This window comes from Sus scrofa, chromosome 1 (genome assembly GCF_000003025.6).
Source record: "Sus scrofa isolate TJ Tabasco breed Duroc chromosome 1, Sscrofa11.1, whole genome shotgun sequence".
NCBI lineage: Eukaryota > Metazoa > Chordata > Mammalia > Artiodactyla > Suidae > Sus > Sus scrofa.
Window position 1 is genome coordinate 252,050,301 of NC_010443.5, and position 15,202 is coordinate 252,065,502.

The 15,202-nt window shown below is 38.0% G+C and overlaps 1 long non-coding RNA gene across 3 annotated transcripts in view; it reads right to left on the reverse strand.

Moving 5' to 3' along the window:
• Nucleotides 1–15,202, reverse strand: part of LOC102160537 — a 92,042-nt gene that overhangs the window by 14,386 nt on the left and 62,454 nt on the right. For all 3 annotated transcript variants that reach the window (XR_002338983.1, XR_002338982.1, XR_002338984.1), the window contains exon 2: nt 5,400–5,499. This is a non-coding gene — a long non-coding RNA (uncharacterized LOC102160537). The remainder of the gene's footprint in view (nt 1–5,399; nt 5,500–15,202) is intronic.

Consider the following 15,202-nt stretch of genomic DNA (forward strand, 5'->3'; position numbering starts at 1 on the left):
TTAAATATTATGTTACTTGCTGGGTTACCATGCTGTACAGTAGAAAATTGACAGAATACTGTAAACTAGCTATAATGAAAAAAAATGAAAAGAAAAAAAAAAAAAGATTTCAATCTCCGTAGGGGGAAAAAATGTTATATTACTTGGAGTTCCCATTGTGGCAGAGTGGAAACGAACCCAACCAGGAATCATGAGGTTGTGGATTCAATATCTGGCTTTGCTCAATGGGTTAAGGCTCTGGTGTTGCTGTGAGCTGTGGTGTAGGTAGCAGATGTGGCTCAGACCCTGCGTTGCTATGGCTGTGGCGTAGGCCTGCAGCTGTAGCTCCAATTGAACCCTTATCCTGGGAACCTCCATATGCCACACGTGTGGCTCTAAAAATAAAATAAAATAAAACAAAACAAAATAAAATAAAAATAAATGTTATGTTACTGCATTATTCCTGTGGCATTTAAATAACCTTACTGAGATTAGATGTATCTGACTCCATATTTTGCATACTGTAAAGTATTTAACAAGAAAAGGCAGGTTCCATTTCTGGCCATGACAGAGTAAACCACCCTAAATAACTCTAAACTTGGACAAAGTATGCAAAGCAACTACTTTTGGTATTGAACCATAAGCAATGCAAGACCGTGAACCTCAAGAGAAGGAAAATGCATGAGATAACTTCATATTTTCCCTAGATTGCTGCCTGGGGCCAATTTCCAGATAACTGAGTAGAATAGTGAAGACTAAGCAGAACATGAAGTCTCATTGAGCTAATGAAGCTGAAGTCACAGTTGGAAGCTACTGAAGCTACTGGAATTTGTGCTTCATTGTTCAAAAGAAGTAACTGCGGAGTTCCTGTCATGGCTCAGTGGTTAACGAATCCCACTAGGAACCATGAGTTTGCAGGTTCCAACTCTGGCCTTGCTCAGCGGGTTGGGGATCCGGCGTTGCCCTGAGCTGTGGTGTAGGTCGCAGATGCAGCCTGGATCCCGAATTGCCCTGGCTCTGGCGTAGGCCAGCGGCTACAGCTCCAATTAGACCTCTAGCCTGGGAACCTCCATATGCCACAGGTGAGGCCCTAGAAAAGACAAAAATAAATAAATAAATTTTTAAAAAGAGAAGTAGCTGTACAGAGGAGAGATCCTGAAATCTCCTTGAGATGCCCCATGGGTTACTCGAACAAGGCTGGGCTATATATATATATATATATATATATATATACACACACACACAGGATGAGATGCCACAAAGCAAGCAAAGAGGAAATGATATAGGACTGAGAGCTGACAAGGGACAAGAAAGTTCACATGGAGCTGAGAGATGTTGAATTTCTAGGCCAGCCAGTGCTGAGGCTTGTAGAGAACTCCAGAAATGTCATGTCTTGGGAATAGAACAATAACCTTAAGTAAAAGCAACATCCTATAAACAAGGAAAACGAGGGTCAAAAATATTTGAAGACATAATAGCTGAAAGTTCCTCAAATTGGTGATAAACAGAAACCTACAGATCCCAGAAGCCAAGCAAACCACAAGTAGCATAAACTCAAAGGAGAGCAAAAGCAAACCTGGATATATAGCAATCAAATGACTAAAGAGAATATTTTTAAAAGAGCTATAGAAGAAAAAAGGACATTAAACATAGAAAAACAAGGGTAAAAATGATGTCTGACTTTCTATCATAAACAATGAAGAATAGGACACAAGGGAATGTCCTCTTTAAAATGCTGAACAAATCCATTTAAAAGGTCTACCTAAAATTCTTTAACTAGTGAATATGTCTCTTGAAAATGAGAATGAGATACACATTTTCAGATAAAGGAAAATTAAGAGAATTTGTACTCAGGTAGACTTGCACCATAAGAAATGCTAAAGGAAGTTTCTTTAAGGTGAAGGAAATGATACAGCAGAGGAAGAGTTGTGTTGACACAAAGGAATAAATAACACTGGAAGTGGTAAATATTTGAGTAAATATAAAGACTAGCATTTTCCCCTTAATTTCTGTGAAACACAACTGACATTTAAAACAAAAATAATGGTACTGTGCTGTAGGGTTTATATCATATGGAAAAGCAGAATATAAGACAACAATAGCACGAAGGGTGAGGAGAAATGTAATTATTTTATAAACAACTCATTTACAATCCTACAATAAATAAATTAAATATTTAGTAAGTTTTTTTTTAAGTTCAGTATTTGACCACTGAAAACTACACCCATTATTGAAATAAGGTGAGGACCTAAGTAAATGGAAAGACATTCCATGTTCATGGATTGGAAGACAATATTGTTAAGTATGAAATTATCTACAAATTGGTCTATAAATTCAATGAAATAGCTAACAAAATCCTAGCTGCCTTTTATTTTTACAGAAATTAAAAAGCTGATTGTTTGAAAATTCTAGGAATCCAGAGGAGCCAAAACAATCTTATAAAAGAAGTTAGAGGACCCACACTTCCTAATGTTAAAATGTGCCACAAAGCTATCATAATCAAGACTGCATGGCATTTGCATATGGTTAGACATAGAGATCAACAGAAACAATGAAAGACAAAATAGGTAAACTGGACTCCATAAAAAATTAAAACATGTGCTTCAAAAGACACTAAGAAGAAAGTGGAAAAATTCACAGTCTATGAGAAAATATTTGCAAATCATATATACCTGTTAAGAGACTTGTATCCACAGTATATAAACCACACTTACAACTCAACAAATAACCCAACTGAAAAATGGGCAAAGGATCTGAACAGACTTTTCTCCAAAGAAAACAATCTAGTGTGCCAATAAATATGCTTAACATCATTAGCATATGCCAATGAGAACCACATTGAGCTACCCCCTCACACCCAATAGGATGGCTATAGTTTAAAAAAAGACTGTAACAAGTTTTGATGAGGATGGGGGAAAATTAGAACCCTTGTACATTGCTGATGGAACTGTAAAATGGTACAGTGACTTTAGAAAACAGTTTGGCAGTTCTCTAAAAATGTAAACACAGAGTAACATTGCCAGCCATATTTTCTATTGCTCAAATTTAAATGTCAAAAGTCACTGGAAATAAATTTTGAGAGGAAAATGCTATGACTTCAAAATCATACACGGATATACACTATTTTTCACTCATGAGGCTACAGACAGCTATTCCCTGATACATAAAGATTCAGAAATTATACTGACTCTGATTCTTTCTGAGCAGCTGGGGGAGGTGGGAAAATAAGAAAAAAAAATTTTTTTTCTTTTTAGGGCTGCACCCATGGCATACAGAGGCTCCCAGACTAGGAGTCGGGTCAGAGCTGCAGCTGCCAATCTACACCACAGCCATAGCAATGCAGGATCTGAACTGCATCTGCAACCAATACCACAGTTCATGGCAACGCCAGATCCTTAACCCAATGAGTGAGGCCAGGGATCGAGCCCACATCCTCATGGATACTAATTGGGTTCATTACTCCTGAGCCACAACAGAAACTCCAGAAAAAAAAAAATTTAAACACACAGATTGGAGGCAATCATATTATAAAAGAACTGATTTGTTATACACCAAAATCAGTTAAAGATATGAGTAAAGAAAATCAAAGTAAACCTGAGTTGAAACAGAATTAACTATAAAAAAGAATTCTTAAAGAGAAACTATGTAAAATATCTAATATAAAAAATTCTTGGTTAACTTCTGAAATCTTACCAATGAAAACCAGGAAATAGGCGACTGATGAATCACTGAAACTAAAACTGTATCAACTTCAAAAAAAATTTAAATACAGGAGTTCCCGTCATGGCTCAGTGGAAATAACTAGCATCCATGAGGACACAGATTTGATGCCTGGCCTCACTTGTGGGTTATGGATCTGGTGTTGCCGTGAGCTAGGGTGTAGGTCATAGATGCAGCTTGGACCTGGCATTGCTGTGGCGGTGGCATAGGCCAGAAGCTACTGCTCTGATTCAACCCCTAGCCTGGGAACCTCCATATGCCGCAGGTGCATCCCTAAAAAGACAAAAAAAAAAAAAAATTAAACTCAGAGTAACCATACGATTAATTCCACTCCTACATATATATCAAAAAATTGAAAATGTAGTTCACCCCAAAGCTTGTACACAATGTTCACAGCAGAAGTGGAAATCATCCAGTCTATCAACTGATGAAAAGATAAACAAATGTGGTCTGTCCATACAGTGGAATATTACTCAGCCATAAAAAAGAATCAAGAACCAAGACATATGCTTCAAAATGGATGAACCTTGAAAACATTATGCTAAGCGAAATAATTCAGATACCAAAAGCCACATATTATGTTTCCATTTATGTGAAATGTCCAGAATAGGCAAATCCAGAGAGACAGAAAGCTGATGAGTGCCTGCCAGGGCCTTGCAGGAGGGGGAGTGGGAAGTGACTGCTAATGGATAGGGAGTTTCTTTCAGGGAGATGAAAATGTTCTGGAAGTAGTTACTGGTGATGTTTGTACACTCTCTGAATATATTAAAATCCACTAAATTATACACTTTAAGGGAGTGAATTCAATGGATTTGAAATATATCTCCGTTTGAAGAACTCTGTAGAAAGACATAAAACAATGGCTGTCTTATTTGGGAGAGGAAAACTCCCTCAAATTAATCCATAAATTCTGTGCTGGCTCAATCAAAATCTTAATAGGACTTTTTCTTACTTGACAAAATGATTATACACTTCTTTTGGGAGCATAAACATGAAAGAATCCTTAAAAAAAAAACCTGGAAAATATTACAAAATTTAAGTTGGTTGAGGTTACTGAATTAGTTCTCTTGGATATTGTGTCATGTGTGTTGAAATGCTACAAGGTTTAAAAGTATGCTCAGTGAAGTATTTTTCAATTTTTATTTTCTTGTTAGAGTGTAGTTGATTTGCAGGGTTGTGTCAATTTCTGCTGTACAGCATAGTGACCCAGTCATTACTTTTAAATAACAAAACAATAAATCAAAGAAGCACAATAATAATAAATAAAAATTATGCATCCCCTTCTCCAATGCTAGTTTATTCTATTTCAAGCTAAAAAAAATCCCTCTTCTTTAAATATATCTTCATGTGCATAATTTCAAATTGCTCTTTCAGCCTTGCTGAGTCTCTCTGAATACAGGTTAATTTATGAATAGCCTCCCTAGAGTTTGGCACCTAAGCTGAATGTATTCAACATGGACAGACTGGCACAAAATAAAGGTTTATTTTGGTGGTTAATCTGGTTACTTCATTTACATTAATGTGCCCTAAGATCATATTAGCCCTTTGGGGCAATTAATTCACAATGTTGGCTGATACTAAGTCAAAGACTAGTGACTGAAGTCCTATAAGTTGTTCATCATCAGTACTGCTAAGCCAAAACTACCTTTATCGTTTTGTCCATTGTGCAGTAATATTTGGAAACAAATATGTGGCCTTACCTTTATTTCCATCACATTTCATCTTGATCTAGTTGGGCCAATCCTTTGCATTTGATGCAGTCATTCAAGGTATTCCTGGACTCTGCCAACCCTGTGATATCTGAAAATTTGTAAGGAACAATCCTAGGTCATCATGCGAATCATTGATAGGGAGTTCCCCTCGTGGCTCAGCGGTTAACAAACCCGACATGTATCCATGAGGATGTGGGTTCAATCCTTGGCATCGTTCAGTGGGTTAAGGATCCGGCATTGCCATGAGCTGTGGTGTAGGTCAAAGACACGGCTCAGATCTGTCGTTGCTGTGGCTGTGAGTAGGCCGGCAGCTGTAGCTCTGATTCAGCCCCTAGCCTGGGAACTTCTATATGCCGCAGGTGCAGCCCCAAAAAGGCAAAAAAAAAAAAAAAAAAAAAAGTCACTGATGAAAATGATTATCAGGACATTTTGGGGGACACAGGCTGCAGAAAATATGAAAATCTCCATATGCTTTAATTAGTTCTCATCATGTTTCTGGCATCCAGCCCGTAGGTGCTCAGACCTTAGTGCATTTAGGCATCACGTGGGTAGCTTGTAAATTCCCTGAATTCAGCTATAGATTCCGATTCAGTAGATCTAGAACAATGTCCAACAAATGACAACTAAACCGAATGTTGCCAGAATTCACTTTTTGATTTACCAAAGACTATTTCTCTTTCTTGGTAATAAGCACATTGGAAAGGTCATGTCACACACTTTGCTGAAGGCAAGAAGGTACAGTGTCTACTGAATTTACTACATCCAGCAGCCTGTCAACAAAGAGAATGGAGTTGATATGCAACAAAACCCAAGTTACCTTCTTATGAACGAGGTGAACCCATGTGCTCACAAACCATTTGGGGTTTCTTGGTTTGTTTTTTTATGGCTGCACTCACGGTGTATGAAGGTTCCTGGGACAGGGATTGAATCCCAGCTGCCGCTGCAACCTGTCCCTGCAACCAGGGATCCAACCCATGCCTCTGCAGCGATCTGAGCTGCTATAGTTGAATTCTTTTTTTTTTTTTTTTTTTTTTTTTTTGTCTTTTTGTCTTTTTGTTGTTGTTGTTGTTGTTGCTATTTCTTGGGCCGCTCCCGCGGCATATGGAGGTTCCCAGGCTAGGGGTCCAATCGGAGCTGTAGCCACCAGCCTACGCCAGAGCCACAGCAACGCGGGATCCGAGCCGCGTCTGCAACCTACACCACAGCTCACGGCAACGCCGGATCGTTAACCCACTGAGCAAGGGCAGGGACCGAACCCGCAACCTCATGGTTCCTAGTCGGATTCGTTAACCACTGCGCCACGACGGGAACTCCTATAGTTGAATTCTTAACCCACTTCGCCACAGCAGGAACTCTCCACAAACCATTTTTTAATAAGCAGTCCTAGAAGCCTACTTTTATGCATTTTTATTCAATTAACAAATATGTGGGGGGCCTAGTATACGCTAAATATTATGCTAGTTTATACTCTCACCAGTGGATGAGTTTTTCATTGAACCCATGTTCACATGGCATCTTATAATTCTTCATTGTACTTGGATTGACAAGAAAGAATAAATATATTTATATTTTAATTTGTGTTTCATTATCTTCCATAACGAAGTTGAAAACTTTCATGGTTTCCTTGACCATTGTAAATTTCCTACTGATTCCCATCTATCAATTGCTGCCTTTATTGTTTTTCTGAATAAACATGTAAGTTATTGCCATTGTTTTTAATCTGCCGCATGGGTTGGAAGTAGTTTTCTTGGTTTCTTTGTTCTCAGTTTGTTGTCTTTTAACCTTTTTATGGCTTATTCCTTTTTTAGCAAATATGTTCCTATTTCTTATGCTGACAAAGCAAATAATCATTTTATTGCAGTTTCTGCCATTATTTGAAACTATGAAAACTAATCTTTTATTTTTACATATATTTAAATTGTTGATACCTTTCTATCTTTTCATCTCATATATTTCTGTAATTCTTTAAAAATGTAATCCTTTAAAAATCTGGATCAAGGATGTTATTAGCAGTATGGTTTAAGTAGTAAAAATTAAGAAAATGTTGAAATTATCATAAGATGAGACTAGTTGATTATGCAAAACACCTATAAGATAAAACACTATGGAAAATGAGATTTTGCTCTAGGAGGATATATTCAGACTTGAAAATATTCTTAATTTAATGTTAAATGAAACAAAGGGCTATACATAGACGCACACACATACATAGTCATGAAGTTTGAAGCTAAAACTGTATATTGTGTTGAATTCTAAGAACTTTGAGCAAAATAAGAAAATATGATAAAGTAGGAACTATTTGGTTTTAGGTGACCTGCATACTATTTGGAAGTTATTTAGAAATTTTTGTTTTCGAATGCAACTGTCCCGATGCTGTCCCTGTGAATCACAAATGCCCAAACCAAGTCAGCAATACACTTACTGTAAATGAGCACAAGTTTAATTATTTCCATATTCTCGTATGCAAATATAAATATACCACCACATTCCACTGGATTGATGACGCCAGCATGTTCTTCACTTAAAAGCTTACTTTTAAATGATTTTTTCATAGTCAATTAAAAACACAATTCTTGGAAAAGGGTTTCAACAACAGGAAGACGGGGTCAGGGGTCCCTAAGACCATCCCCAGGTTTGACGATTTGCTAGGAAGACTCACGGGACTCAGCATAAAATCATATTCATGGCTATGATTTATTATGGCAAAAATGTCAAAGCAAAGGCCAGAGGAAATTATGCAAAGCTTCCAAGAGTGTTCTCCCAGTGAAGTCACATGGGAAGCAGTTAAATCCCCAGGAACAAATGTGACAACACATGTAAAATGCTGTCTACCAGGGAAGCTCAGTAGAAACTCAGTACCGAGGGTTTTTCCAGGGGGCTGGTCATAGGCACCCTCTGCCTGGCATGTTCCAAAACTCTCAGAGGGAGAGCAGGTATTCAGCAAAAACCACATTGTTTGTCCAAACTGTCCAAGCAGAGTGAGCTGCTCTTATCAGTTCTGAGAATGGTAGAAACCTTCCAGAAATCCACATTTCCAGATGCCAATCAGGGGCCACCTTGCCAACAGCCATTTCCAAGGAGAGCAATCTGGGGCCCCCTGTGTTAACTCTTTTCTGCACACACATGTTCACTCTTAAGATACAAGTTACCAGGTGAACAGATGGGGAAACCACATACACACATGTGTAAGGCTCATCCATATCCAGATAAAATTAAACAAAGAAAAGTAAATGAATAAAGTTTACCTTCAAATTCAGTTATGGGGCCTGCCAGGAAATTATTTGATGGGACCAACTCAGAAGGGATCAGAAATTAAAATATTCCAAGATTTTTCTACATTGAATTAAACACCCATTTGCTGCAGACAATGTGGAAAACTCAGAAAAATAATAGTCACTGAACCCCTCAATCCCTATTACTATCGCTCACTTTTTCATATATTCATGTGGTTGACACCACACTTGATGCTAAATTTCACTTCCGTCACCTTCATTTTTCATGTCACTAAAAAGTCCCAAGAAACGTTTTTCATAACGAAAAAGTATTTTGTCTCTGATTATAAAATAATTTCTAAAGCCTCTCCCTTGTGTGGGATAGATAGGTTTTTTTTCCTGTCGTTAATATTTTCTTAGACCCTCATAAAGCATTTCAGTGGCTTCCTACTGCTCTTGGAATAAAGGTCAAAATCTTTCACAGGGTCACAAAACCCCACATGACCGGGGGCCTCTCTCCTTCTCTCTGCAACTTTAATTCACCTGTTCCCATCCCTCCTCTATACTCAGTCACTGTGGCCTTCTTTGAACTTCTCAAACGTGCCACTCTTTCCCCCGTATGGTATACACATATGTAGCTAGCCCCTACCTTTTACATGCAGTTATCACAGTTTTAATTAGGCACGTAATCATTTAAGTATGCACATCTTTAAAATGTCTATCTCCCTTGGAGTTCCTGTCCTGGCGCAGTGGTTAAACGAATCCGACTAGAAACCATGAGATTGCGGGTTCGATCCCTGGCCTTGCTCAGTGGGTTAAGGATCCTGAGTTGCTGTGGCTGTGGCATAGGCCAGCAGCTACAGCTCCAATTAGATCCCTAGCCTGGGAACCTCCATATGCCGTGGGAGTAGACCTAGAAAAGGCAAAAAGACAAAAAAAAAAAAAAAAAAAAAAAAGTCTATCTCCCATAATAGCAATAATCCATGAAGGCAGAGTGGACATCTGTCTTGTTCACTGATGTGATCCCAGTGATAAATGCTGTCCTTGGCTGCATATGTGCAAAGATAGTTTCGGAATTAAAGAATGAGTGCACAAACAAGAGGACTCCCCTTTTATGTGAATTTTTCTTTTTTTAAGGGCCACACCTGCGGCATACGGAAGTTCCCAGGCCAGGGGTCAAATTGGAACTGTAGCTGCCGGCCGATACCACAGCCACAGACAGCAACGCGGGATCCAAGCCTTGTCTGTGACCTACACCACAGTTCAGGGCAACCCCGGATCCCCAACCCACTGAGCGAGACCAGGGATCGAGCCCTCGTCCTCATGGATATTAGTCGGGTTTGTTAACCTCCGAGCCATGATGAGAACTCCTTCTGTGAATTTTTTAATCACTGGCTACGTTTGATAACTGTATTCATTGGATTCCCACATTTCTTATTAATTTTTTTTTAAACTTTCATTGCCTCTTTATACCTCTTCATTATCTCTTAGGGGAAATAGTTAAAATCAGTTAGTTCTGTACACATTTTTCTTTAATTCAGACTTTTGGTTTAATGTTTTATTAGTTCTAGCAATTTTTAGATTTATTCTTTGGAGTTTTCTCCAAATCACAAGGAATGTGACTTACGATAATTTAAGTAACACTTAAATTTTATCACGTATTTTTCTGATAATCACTCTTAGTTACATTTCACTTTGAATCAATACTTATACATTTTTTTTTTAATTCCTTGAGTGTGGTGTTTTGCTTTATGATTTTAAAAAATCAATTTCTGTGTCGGTTAGTATTAGCTCTTTGGAATTTATGGAGAATTCATTATAGATAAATGCGTTTCTGTACAGGTTTTTGTTTGTTTGTTTTTACTTTTTTCAGGACCACAAGAGCAGAATATGGAAGTTCCCAGGCTAGTGGTCAAATCGGAGCTACAGCTGCTGGCCTGCATCTGCAACCTACACCACAGCTCACAGTAATTTGGGATCCTATAATCCACTGAGCCAGGCCAGGAATTGAACCCGCATCCTCATGGATACTAGCCGGATTTGTTTCTGCTGCACCACAATGGGAACTCCTGATTTTTGTTGGTTTTTTGATTAGAATATTGGGCAAAAACTGAGTGGCAGGGGGTGAGGATGGGGGGGTTTCCCTTGTTGGGTCATGGAGAAATTGAAAGCCCTGGATTCTCTTGTAGGACACAAGGTCAAAGACAACCCATTGGAAGAATGTGAACCAGTTCCTATAACTTCATAATAGGATGGGGAAAACGGGAGGCCTGGAGAGTCCTGGGAATAGGGACTAGGTTATGGAGTATGAATCCTGAAGGTACTCATACCCAATACCTAGAATTTCCTTTTCTATATTGAATCTCCTTTTGTTATCTGGTATGGTTAGTAGAATTTGGTTAATTGTTGCAGCCTGATCTTAGCTGAGCTCTGGGTAGTAATTGATGGGCCTGTGTCCATATTCGGGTGGAAGCCGTCCAAGGTGAACTGCAGTGTCTTTAGGAAGTCAATTAAGAAATAATTAAAAATTATTATCCAAAGACTAGAGATGCAGGCCACAGGGAGGTCGCTGGTCCAAGTACACAGTGAAATTCAGGACTAATGGAGGAAATACTCGAATATTCTATAGGCGGTCCCAGAGAGCTTGGGAAAGGAAAAAATGGGCAAAGCCTAACTTTCCTGTGGTCAAACATAATGAGGGCTCAGATCTTTTCATTTAGAATTGAAGAGAAGTGCTACTTCTGACAATCGCAGAGGTCAGCAACCTCTGGGTTACAAACCAATAAATTCTTTTAATAGGCAGTCGATGAGACAGAAACTACTTTTCCAGATGCTTTTGTGTCTTCCTGCTACACAGTACTATGATGGCTGTTCTAAAGCTCTATTTCAAAAGCCATGATATTAAAAACTTTGTTTAAAAAAAAATATAGATGAAGATACAATACATGTGGCTGCATTGAGAAGGTGCACACCCATCAGCAGATAGCAACCTGGGGGTGCCTATCGCCACTTGATAATCCAAGTTCTGACTTCATTTTCTCCAAGGCATTTTTCTCATTTTTTCAGGTTACAAGGGACTGCAGCTGCTTTATTTGGCTCTGTTTGTCCTTAAAAATGAAATGTTAATTGGTTTAAGAGTCTACCGCAGCCTATTCACAGAAAATTTTAGTTCTAGTGCTGGCTTCATAGATTATTTATTGTTTGATTTTGAGAAAATCACTCAAATGTCTTTAAATCGTAGTTTCTTCTTCTGTTAAAAAAAAAATCTGTCTTATCTACTTTAGATTATTATGAGAATCAAAGGTCATAATTTTTGGCCATTCTACTACGCGGCAATTTCCTACGTGTTTGTGATAAAATGACATAGGTTCTTTATATATTAAGTATATAACCATTTTTTAAAATGTTTAAGTCTGGTGTTTGCCCTTAATTCTCTTTAGGTTGCTTTGAAAATATTAAAAAAGATGAAGTACAATGATTATAAAAAGGACAAATAAATATTATAGTTTGTAAAGAGACACGCTAAAAAATTTTAAATTATTCATAAATGCGAACCCAGTGTGCATTTTGGAATATACACTTATCTTTTTATTATGCATATATTTGCATATATTTGTGAAGGGATACATATATATAACAAAATAGGATCAGAGAGACATGCTATTTTGTATTTCCATTTTTATTTCACAATATGGTGCAAATATGAAACATCTTAGAAACATCCCTTCTTACTGTCTTTTTATTATTGAGACAGCAAAAGTTTGTTTTGCAAGGATAGTAACTACTTTTAAGATCATGTGCCCATCTTTAAAAAGCATTCTTTTTAAAAGAAAACTACCTAAGATATACAAAATGCTGAGAGCTAAACAAAGATGGTAAAATTTCTTTTTCCTTTTTTTTTTTTTTTTTTTTTTGCTTTTTAGGGCCACACCTGCGGCATATGGAGGTTCCCAGGCTAGGGGTCAAATCAGAGCTGTAGCTGCCAGCCTACGCCAGAGCCATAACAATGCTGGATCCGAGCCACATCTTCAACCTACACCACAGCTCATGGCATCCCTGGATCCTTAACCCACTGAGCAAGGCCAGGGATTGAACCTGTGTCCTCATGAATGCTAATCAGATGCATTAACCACTGAGCCATGATGGTAACATTTCTGAAAAGGACTTGCAGGTGTGAATGTGGGGAATGATTACCCTGGAAGAATGGAAGCTGTGTTTTGGAATCATTTATATTGGATATGAATCCTCGCTCTGTCCCTTTAAGTCTTGCTTTTCCTGTCCATTAAGAAAATATAGGTCTTACCTTAAAACACTTTTTTAATTTAATACTTAAAGCACTTAGTTGGGGAAAAGTAATAATAAACAATACCTGTCATTAATAATATCACTACAATTATTAATATTTAATCATAAGATATTTAAGTGATAAAAATAGGCCTTCGAAAATCCTGAGGATGTTAGAGTTTTCATGATTTAATTTAGGGATATAATCTATCCTTCAGCTGTCACAATGTCTTCCTTCTTTACCTAGAGAGATACTGAGGTCATTAAACTCTTTTCTCGTACCGTGTTATTAGCAGAGTAAATGGAAGTAAGTGATCAGAGATTTCACAAGAAGAGAAAGTAATCACTGCATCCAATAATCCTAAGTGTTCAACCTTCCTACTAAGGAAAAACGTTACAACAATTTCACCAATTATGATATTAAAGGAAAACAAACACAAGACCCCACTACTGGCAGCTGTCAACTAAAATAAGCATGCATGCATACACTGGTGGTGGTGGCAAAAAAATTGCTACTTTTTTTTTTTTTTTTTTTTTTTTTTTTTTGTCTTTTGTCTTTTTAGGGTCGTACCTGTGGCATATGAAAGTTCCCAGGCTAAGAGTCGAATCAAGAGCTGTAGCTGCTGACCTGCACCACAGTCACAGCAACGCGGGATCCAAGCCACATCTGTGACCTACACCACAGCTCCCAGCAATGCTGGATCATTAACCCCCTGATTGAGGCCAGGAATCAGACCTGCGTCCTCATGGATGCTAGTCAGATTCATTTCCACTGAGCCACGACAGGAACTCCACTATAGTATTTTAGAAACTAGATAGCATGTAACAAGATATTTAAAAATTAATAGTCATTGACCAATAATCCTAGTTCTAGGATTCTCCTCTAACAAAAACTTTGATTACAGTAGAATCTTTCGCACAAATTTTGTTGCTAGAGCTTCATCTGTGCTAGTGAAAAATACGAATATCTGAGAATAGGAAAATATCTAAGAAAGTGTTAGTATCTCCATTCAGTATAACAAACAGACATTAAAATAGGTTTCAAGTAAGTTTCGAACAGCATTTTAAGATGCTAACACTATAACGGTATGAAAATAAAAATTTAATATGTCACAAGCATCATGTTATTTCGCTTTGTTTTTCGTGGTTAAACAAGGAGACATCTATTGAGAACTGACTTTTGCCTACTACAAAGTAGATTATCTTTACTCTTTTTCCACTTGTTTGTATTCTGCCCAGATCTCCCTCCCAGACCTACTGGTGTACACAGCCTTCCAGTTTAGCTCTATGTCTCTGACTGTAACAGGAAACTGATGCAGCCTGAGGTTTTACTTTGCTCACAGAGCCCACTCTGAAAGTCCTCCTTGCAGGGTAAATCCTTTTCATTTACCCTGAGATGAATCATCTCTCCGCTGAAACACATACACATCTTGGAAAATAACACGTCCCTGTATCCCTCGCATTAGTTTGTGCAACCATCAGGTTGCTGCCCTGAGCGACAAAATGGGATCGTTGATGGGGACTAGGAATTTGAGGGAGAGAGAGAAGTATATTTGGCCAAAAAATATTACCAAAAAATTCATATGTTTGAGGGAGGTGGGGGGTGACCTTTTTCTGGCCGGTGAATCTTCTGTCTTTCAGAGCTAAGGCCAGAGAGTGGAGGTGAGTCAAAATCTCTGCCGTATTTTGCTACCTGCCACGTTCTAGCGGTGTTACTAACGGAGCACCTACGCCTTGGATCTTTCAGTTTCCACCCAACTTCTGCGTCACCGCAGCTGGTGGAATTTCCTTCTGTTCTCTGGAACACGGTCTCCTCTTATCCATAGTTCTAGGGGCTTTCTTTATTTCATTTTATTTGGTTTTAGGGTCTTTTTTGTTTAATTTTACATAAACTGGTAACACCCTAATGGAATACTGAGAAATGGCATATCATACACTGAGTTTTAAAAGCAAATGTGGTAGCACCAAATCTAAGCAGGCATTGCCAAACAGTGGCCACCGCATAGGCGTGTTCAAAACATCTTGATCACAGATCACGGTTGCGAATTAGTTGCTGAGACGAATTGTGAATAGATTTTTATATTTCTTTGGAAATTCTATGCCTCTAACTTGGTTTATATAATTTTATTTTAATAAAAACCTATCTGGGGTTCTGCTATTATCCAGTTCTAAATTTGTCTCACTTTCTCTAGGTAATGGTCCTAAAGAGAACTTAATTGAGGTGATTAGAGAAACAGGTAATGTAGAAAGAAAGAAAAAAATTTTTTTTCTGCTTATGGATGACCTTTTAAAAAT